This window comes from Coffea arabica, chromosome 10c (genome assembly GCF_036785885.1).
Source record: "Coffea arabica cultivar ET-39 chromosome 10c, Coffea Arabica ET-39 HiFi, whole genome shotgun sequence".
Taxonomy (NCBI): Eukaryota; Viridiplantae; Streptophyta; class Magnoliopsida; order Gentianales; family Rubiaceae; genus Coffea; species Coffea arabica.
In genome coordinates, this window is record NC_092329.1 from 20813339 (window position 1) to 20821975 (window position 8637).

Below are 8637 nucleotides of genomic sequence, written 5' to 3' on the forward strand. Positions count from 1 at the left end.
CAAAAGCAAATTTGAGAGAAAAAAGAAAATCTGGTGCATGGCTTTCTTCTTTTCGCCTCTTCAGAGGTTTATTACAGACTTGCTTCTTATGACAATCATGCCAGACACAAACAACTTCCAACCAAACATCAAACATCCAAATCAAAGTACCAAGACCCTGCAACTCTACTCATTAAAAAATTTTACCGAGATGCAAGCTACGGAACCCATCGAGAAAGTTGTCAAAGTTGGAAACTTTTCTGCAATATTCTTTCGGCTAAGACACAATCATGCACGACACCGACTTATTCCCCAAAACCTCAGATTTTTCATTACCCCAAATAAGGATCATTAATCGTATTGAATTCGAAACAGAACCAATGAAAAACAAAGGAATGCAAACAACCGACTAAAGAAAATAGCTTTCAACGATAAAAGGTGAACATAATACCTTGGCCCAGGAATGAATCGTATGATGACCAAGAACTGGCTCAAGTGATTCTTTCAGATGCTTGAAGGAATGCCAGATGATGATGAGTGAAAGCCCAGTTGATCTCCTTCTGCAACTTTCAGCCGAAGATCCTTCCTTTTCCTTTTCTGGTTTCCAGTCGAAGCCCTCTTCTTAGCTCTCTCTTTCGGCTTTCTTTTCTCCTTTCACTCTATCTCTCCAACCCCAGATTCTCTAGCTGTTTCCTTTTTCTGGTTCTTCTCTATCCCCTGCCCTTTGTCAAAAACCCAGCTCCTCCCCTCTCGTCTCTATCCAGCCCTCTTTTCTATAACCTCGCCGACCTCCCTAGTTTCTCCTATGCTTGCTTCTTATTTTTCTTTTAGTTTGTAGCCGCCAATCTCTCTCTAAAACCCTCAGTTTTTCAGCCGTCAGTTTTCATCTCTCTTTATCTCCAAAAAAACTCTCCCCCTCCTGCCGGCTGCCTTTCCTTTGTCTATTTATATGAGGCCTCTCCAATCCCTAAAACCCAGTCCTCCTTCTGCAATTTGCAGCCAAGGGGCTGCCGAACCTTTCCTTTGCAAGTCGCGGCAGCTCGCATGCCGCGGAGCAATTTTCCCTTTTTTTTTTTTACCTGATAATTACAGAATATAATAATAATAACAAAATGACAAAAACCAGGTAATAATAATAAAAACCAATTTATTAAAAAAACTAAACAAATGGAAACAACAAAAATGGTCATTTTTCAATTTTTCTTTCATTTTTCATCTTTTTTCTCTTTTTTTTTTCAAAATAACTTAATAAAAATAAATAAAATGCCAAAAGGTTGAATTTAAAAGAAATAAACATATTTTGTGAACAATTTTCTCTTTTTTTTTTTATTTTTCAAGAAAACATTGAATTTAAATAAGAAAGAAAACGACTAAAGCATATTTTTTGAATGTTTTTCCCTTTTCTTTTTCCTCTTTTTTTTTTTCAAGAAATTCTATGCTAAAACTTAAAAATAAAAATAAAACTAGAAACTAAAAACTAAAACGAACACGACAAAAAAAAACAAATGAAATTACACCAAAAATTTGGTGTCTACAGTTTGCCCCTTTTTGTCTGAGTTTTGAAAAAACTTGAGACAAAGAAGTAGACACCAAATACTTACCTGTGTTATTCGGTTGTGAACGACTCGAACGATGGGGACTGACCCGAACAGGAAATTTAAAACGGGACTGACCCGAACAGGAAATTAAAACGGGACTGACCCGAACAGGAATTTAAAACGGGACTGACCCGAACAGGAATTTAAACGGGATAGACCCGAACAAGAAATTTAAATGGGATAGACCCACGGGATAGACCCGGACAGAAATATAAATGGGATAGACCCCTGTTTGTTAGTGATGCAAATGAAATGCTCACTACTGGGACTAACCCACGGCTAGTGGCGAAGAAAATGCTCACGGGCGGGACAAACCCAACTCCAATAGCAATGAGAATGAGATGCTTACTGACGGGACAAACCCAGCTCCAGTAGCAATAAAATGCTTTTGACAATCAGACAGTGGGATAAAACCCGAGCCTGCCGAGATCGGAGGGATAAAACCCATGCCCAACGAAAATAAAAGTGGTCAGCGGGATAGAACCCAGTTCTGTCGAGGTTGGCGGGATAAAACCCAGCTCCAACGCGATATAAGCGGTCAGCGGGATAGAACCCAGTTCTGCCGAGGTTGGCGGGATAAAACCCAGTTCCAACGCAATGTAAGCGGTCAGCGGGATAGAACCCAGTTCTGCCGAGGTTGGCGGGATAAAACCCAGTTCCAACGTGATGTAAGCGGTCAGCGGGATAGAACCCAGTTCTGCCGAGATGAACTTGATTTGATTTTTTACTTTTTGATTTTTTGATTTTTTGATTTTTTTGATTTTTGATTTTTTGATTGATTTTTTTGATTTTTTGAGACTTGTCGAAATAATTTGCCCCTGTGTGGGTTGAGTTTTTGCAACCTGAGTGCATAGTTGATTCTGCATTGCCGTGTTGTTGTACCTTTTGATCGAATTTGCTTGCAACATTTTTCGATCTGCCTTTATTCCCTGGAGAACTCTTTCCGGCACCGGTTCCAGTGCGGGGTGTGATTGCTTTCATTTGTGCATGCAATTTTTCTGCAAGAGAGAAAAAACAAAGAAATTGCCACCATCATTTGATCCGTTTTCCTTCGAGAATCGTGTAAACATGAGTCTTTCGACGCCTTTATCAACTTTTGCTGCAGCAGCCGGTTGAGTTGGATTTCTCACCCTGAGGCTTTTCCGATTTTCAAATTGACCAGGTATGTGCTTTGCCATATTATGAAGTTTGTGTAGCTGGCTTGGCTGGATTTCAACTGTTCCCAAAAGATGACTGAATCCAAGTATACTTTGAAATAAACCACGAGGATTGTCATTCACCACAATTCAACGATAAAGAATGAGGTATGCAAGAAAATTCACATGTCATGTAAGAATGAATATGCACAATAATGCACGCATAACTAATTGTGCTTAAATGCTACAAAAAATGCCATGAATGCAAGTAATTTGGAAAAAATGAGCTTCCTAAGAATGTATTTGCAAAAGAATGTTTTACAAAATGACACAGCTTTGGCCAACGGATGCATATTCGAATCTCTGGATATCCTTGCTCTGGAATTCAATGTTGCCAGAGGTTTGACAAAAATGAGAAAAATCCGAATGAACCAGGTCACCAGTTTTTCCTCCTCGTGCTCGTCTGTTTGAGAAAAATCACCTTGGCGCCCTTTCGGGTTTTCACCAAACCTGCCCCCAACCTTTTCTGTTTTTGTTTGTTTTTTGTTTTTGTTGTTGTTGTTGTTTTTTTTTTCCTTGTTCTTTTTTGTTTTTTTCTTTTTCTTTTCCCTCTTCTTTTCTTCTTTTGAGGTGACCTTTCGGGTTTTCACCTAAAGACTCAAATGAAAGAGCTCAACCATGATCGACTCAGGAGTATGAGTTGAAGATTTCTGGCATCAGTAAAATGCACTTCCCTTAGAAGTTTAGGTGAAGGCATTATAGACATCACTTGCCAATTGATTAGCGAAATTCCTAATAGAAATACAGCAAGTGACGAAAGCCAGGACTTTTGGGCTTTTGTAATGAGGTCAGGTGGGGTGTTTTCAAGAAAAATTGAGGCCTGAAAGCAAATTTGATGAAAGGTGTAAAATAAACTGAGATTGCATCATTTTGAAATTATCTCTAATTTTTGAACGAAACCGAGGAAAATTTGCCCCAGCTTGCTTGAATTTTTTTCTTTGCATTTTCTTCATTGCATTTTTCTCACTTTTTGCATTTTTCTTCAAAAAAAACTAAATTTGCCCCAGTGTAGGGTTCTTTCTTCCTTTTCATTTTTCTTTCAAAATAAGTTTGCCCCAGTGTAGGGTTCTTTCTTTTCCCATATCTCTTTCAAAGATAAATTTGCCCCAGTGTGGGATTTTCCTTTTCTTTCTGATCACTTTTCAAAATGAATTTGCCCCAGTGTGGGGTTTGCAATTCTCAGGGGTTGCCAAACGAAAATTATTGTTCTGATAGTTCAAAGGGGATGACTAGGGATGAAATGTTTTGATTGGAAAGGAAGATTGCCTGACTTTAGCCTCGTCTCTTGCATGATTTCCTAAAAGAAACTTTGCATAATCAAATAAAGAACATCTTACACATGTCCGAGTTGATAGGTTGAGGGAATGTCTGTCCTTCCATCTCTCCTTTGAACACCCAATAAGCTTTGTCAATTTGAAGCAAATTTGCCTTCGACTTCATCTTTCATCGCTTTAGCACTTTGTTTCCTTCTTCAGAAGATCGGTGGCGGATCCTTTTGTTATGAACATAGGCCATGCGTTTTGACAACGTTGGTCATAGCACATAGCATTCAACTGCTTTTCATCAATCAGAATCAATCGTTAATGATACTGTTTTAACCAATCAACTTTCAACCTGGCTGGAAAGGGATTTTCTCAAATGAAAGGATTTATCAATGAAGGAATTTCCAAATGAAGGGATTTTTCCAGTGAAGGGATTCATCAATGAAGGGATTTTTCCAGCGAAGTGATTTTCAATGAAGGGATTTATCAATGAAGGAATTTCCAAATGAAGGGATTTTTCCAGTGAAGGGATTCATCAATGAAGGGATTTTTCCAGCGAAGTGATTTTCAATGAAGGGATTTTTCAATAGTTTTTCTCAATGAAAGCTTTCTCAATGAAGGATTTCTCAATGAAGGAATTTCTCAATGAGGACTTTTTAATGGAGGAATTTTCAATAAAGGGTTTCATCAAATTCCAGAACAGTGATATTCAAAGAGTCAAATAACCTCACCTTTGGCCATCTCAAAAATCAGAATCATAATCAGACAAACAAATAATCAAAATGAGCATTTCATGAAACTCCAAATCAAAGCAGAAACAAAACAAAACTCGTTTGCAAAAAAAAAAACGCTTTCATGAAACTATTTACATATGCAAGAAAAAGTTTTCGTGAACTTTAGTAAATGACAACCCCTAGATTTATCAAAATTCCCTTCGTGAGGGAAGATAGTCAGCCATCCAAATTGCGCAGAGCTCCTTCAGGATTTTCAAATTTCGTCATTTGTAGTGGATGCTTCAAAGGTGTCCTTGTACTTGGGAAAGGGGTTTGTATTTATACTTGGTCCTTGTTCACCTTTTCCCCTTAACACTATTTCCCCTGCCTCAATCATGTCTTGAACTTTCTGTTTAAGTGCTCTACAATCAGTAGTTGGGTGGTCAGGTGCTCCCGAATGATAGGCACAAGTGTACTGTGGGTTATATCCGCCAGAGATACCATGGTAGGCTGGAGGGGGAATTTCGCCGATTTTACCGGCGGCTTTTAATTGTTCATATAATTGGTCCAAAGGCCTGCCAAGATTGGTAAATGTTCGAGAACGATTTTGAACGTGGGTTTTAGTATGTTGGGGGTAGTTGTAGATGGGTCTGTTTGGTCGGGGAAATTGTTGATTATAGAGAGGTCGGGGTCGAACTTGTTGGAAGTTAGGTTGGGATATTTGAAAAGGGGCCATAGGCGAGTTGTTGTAGTTAGGGCGAGGTCGAGGATGAGTGGTATTGGTATGATAAACAGGATGAGGGTTTGAATAGTAAGGGTAAGGGTTTGAGTAGGTATGGTATTGTCGAGGTCTGGGCTTTGAGATAGGGTTTCGATCCCAGACAAAAGCAGTTTCCCCCTCTTGCCTTTTGGATTGTTGCTTCTTCCCATTACTACCTTGGCTTTGCAAAGCATCCAACTGCGATTTGAGGGTAGAGACATTAACAATTTTTCCAGCTTTCACGAAGTCATCGAACTCTTCAAGCTTATTGACAATTGCGGCAAATGAGCATCCAGTCATGTGGAAAATTTCTTCAAAGTACGGCGGATCATGTGCCTTAATGAAAGTGCGTATGATTTCGTCCTCCGTCATTGGTGGCTCAACTTTTGCAGCTATTTTCCTCCATCTTTTGGCATAAGTCTTGTGATCCTCGGAGGGTTTTCTCTTTATCCCTTCCAACGTGGTTCGTGTTGGAGCCAGCTCACAATTATACTCGTATTGCCTTACAAACGCATTGGACAAGTCAAACCAGGTCTTCGCTTCTTCGGGTTTCAGCTTGGAATACCAGTCGAGTGCATCCCCCTCCAGACTTTCTGGGAATAGCCTCAAAGGCAGATTTTCATCATCTGTTGGCCTACCCAACTTGTTCGCGAACAATCGGAGGTGTGTCTTGGGATTGCCTGTCCCATCATATTTGTTAAACTTCGGAGTTTTGAACCCCTCAGGCAATTGTGCATTTGGGAAGAGACAAAGCTCATCATAGTCCAGCACTCCTTGTTTGTTCAACCCCTAATTCTTCCTTATAAACTCATCAAAACGGTCAAGGCGTTTGAGCAGCTTTATATCAACGGGAGCGGAGGATTCCCCCATTTCTGGCTTGGTTTGAATGGTATGGTCTGGTAAGCAAGGCTCAGCTGTATCATGATAAAAGGCATGCGGCTTAGGGGGTATATTCGAAGTGATTTGGGGTTGTGGGCCTTGCACGTAAGTAGGGAAGAATGAAGGATCAGGAGGGTAAGTGTATGGCAAATGTATGGTGGGATATGTGAAAGTTCTTTCGGGTGGAATAGGTAAAGATGGAATAACGGTGACTTGAGTTGAAGGGATGACAAATGGTTCTTGCTCAGCCTGCTTGACGGGTATAGGTTCAGGTTGAACTCCGCTGCTGATTAGCTCGTCAATCAATTTCCTTTGGGCCGCCATCTCAGTGGTCATCTTGTCGAACTTAGTGAGCATCTCAGTCAACTGAACCCCCAAACTCATGGTCTCGGGTTGAGCGGTATTAGAAAACCTATCTGATTGTTCCGGTTGTGAACTCATGTTTACACGACTCCTTTGAGCTTGGCTACGGGATCGTGTTATGATGGGGCTTCGACGTGAAGCTATGTTTAAATATTACCTGAGAATTTTTGAAAAGATTGCCTTTAGATTTAACCCTTGCTTAGTTATTACAATAAAAATAAAGAAAAGAAAGAGAAAAAGGCAAGAGTTAGTAGATATCCAGGAAATTCGGATGCATGTCCTATGGGGGAACCCTTTTTGTGCCAAGGGTAGGCCTAGCATGAAAATGCAATCCTCTAGGATAGGCACCATACCATACCTGATGGATCTGATCAACTCATTGAGTGAAAGTAATTTTTTGCAAAATGAGGTCCACGTCCGAATGGATTGGTCACTTCTGATCAATACAAGATTTTTGCAAAAAACGCATGGGTTTGACCTTAACGAACTTCCTATCGAAAAAATTTGAATTCGTTGACTAGATTTCTCAGTGAATCACGGGTCAAAACCCTAACTGATCAAATGACTGGATGCAATGGATGTTTTTCTCAAAATCGACTAGGTTTTCCATTTTGAAATTCGACATTGAAACCCTTATTGGTCAAATGAAATTGACAATTTATTAAAAATCGACCGGATTACCCTAAAAAGGGTAAATTGGTCAAATGAATTGAGTGAAATTTAATTTATCCAAAATTAATCAGATCACCCTAAAAGGGTAAATTGATCAAATAGATTGAACGAAACTTGATTTATTCAAAATCGGCTCGATTGCCCTAAAAATGGGTAAATTGGCCAAATGAATGAATTTATTCAAAAATCGGCCGAATGACCCTAAAAAGGGTAAATTTGCCAAATGAATTGACGATTTATTCAAAATCGACCGGATGACCCTAAAAAGGGTAAATTGGTCAAATGAATTGACGATTTATTGAATGAATCGGCAAAATGGATTGGTTGACTTGTCCGGCCATTGTTTATTTCAAAATTATTGAGATACATTGGTCTATGACCTTCTAAAATCAAATTTTGGCCTCAATTCACTTATCGTATCAATAGGAGGAATCATTTGTGAATTTCTTCAAATTAATGTCCTTTACGCAAGGGATTTTTACCAATTTTGATAAAATGGCCAAAAAGTGATTATTAGATGCTCATATTCCAAAGATCACTCTATGAAAATGATCGGATCCTACCTTACCTTGTGCACTACCCCTTTGGATGGTACAAAATGTAAACGTGCAAGTCTCCTTGGATTAAGTATCCGAGACGCAAGGTGGTTTATTCCTAACACGGGATCCCCTAAGTGGCATTCCCTTTCTAGGGTTTAATGCATGATGCCAGTTTATTAAAGCGATGTAAATATGTGACAAATATGGCCTAAAGGACATAGATAATGCATCGAGGGGAAAAGGTCTAAAGTGAAATGTACTTATTGAAAATTGAGTGCAATAACCGAAATTTAAACATGTAAGTTATCTAGTGGGTAAGTCACTAAAAGAGTGCCAAAGAGGCCTCTTATTGCTAAGGCATATGAATGCAAGACAAGAAAACAATGAAATGGTTAGCACAATTGATAGTACACATAACACATTGGGAGCAAATAAGAAAGGAAATACAATAAAACAAGTAAAAGGGGTGGAGCCCCTTCCCTCGTGCCTAATGTGCTTAAAAGAGGGTAAGGCTGACTCTAACCTAGGAAAATTCTAACATGGATGCATGAGGCTGGGGTTCACTAATGCGACTAGACTCGATAAGGTTTAAAAGGTCCCCAAGCCTTCAGACCTAAAGGCAAAGGGTCATCACTCCCAAGGCCTTCGATCGGCGGCTCGAGTGATCCCTTAGGTA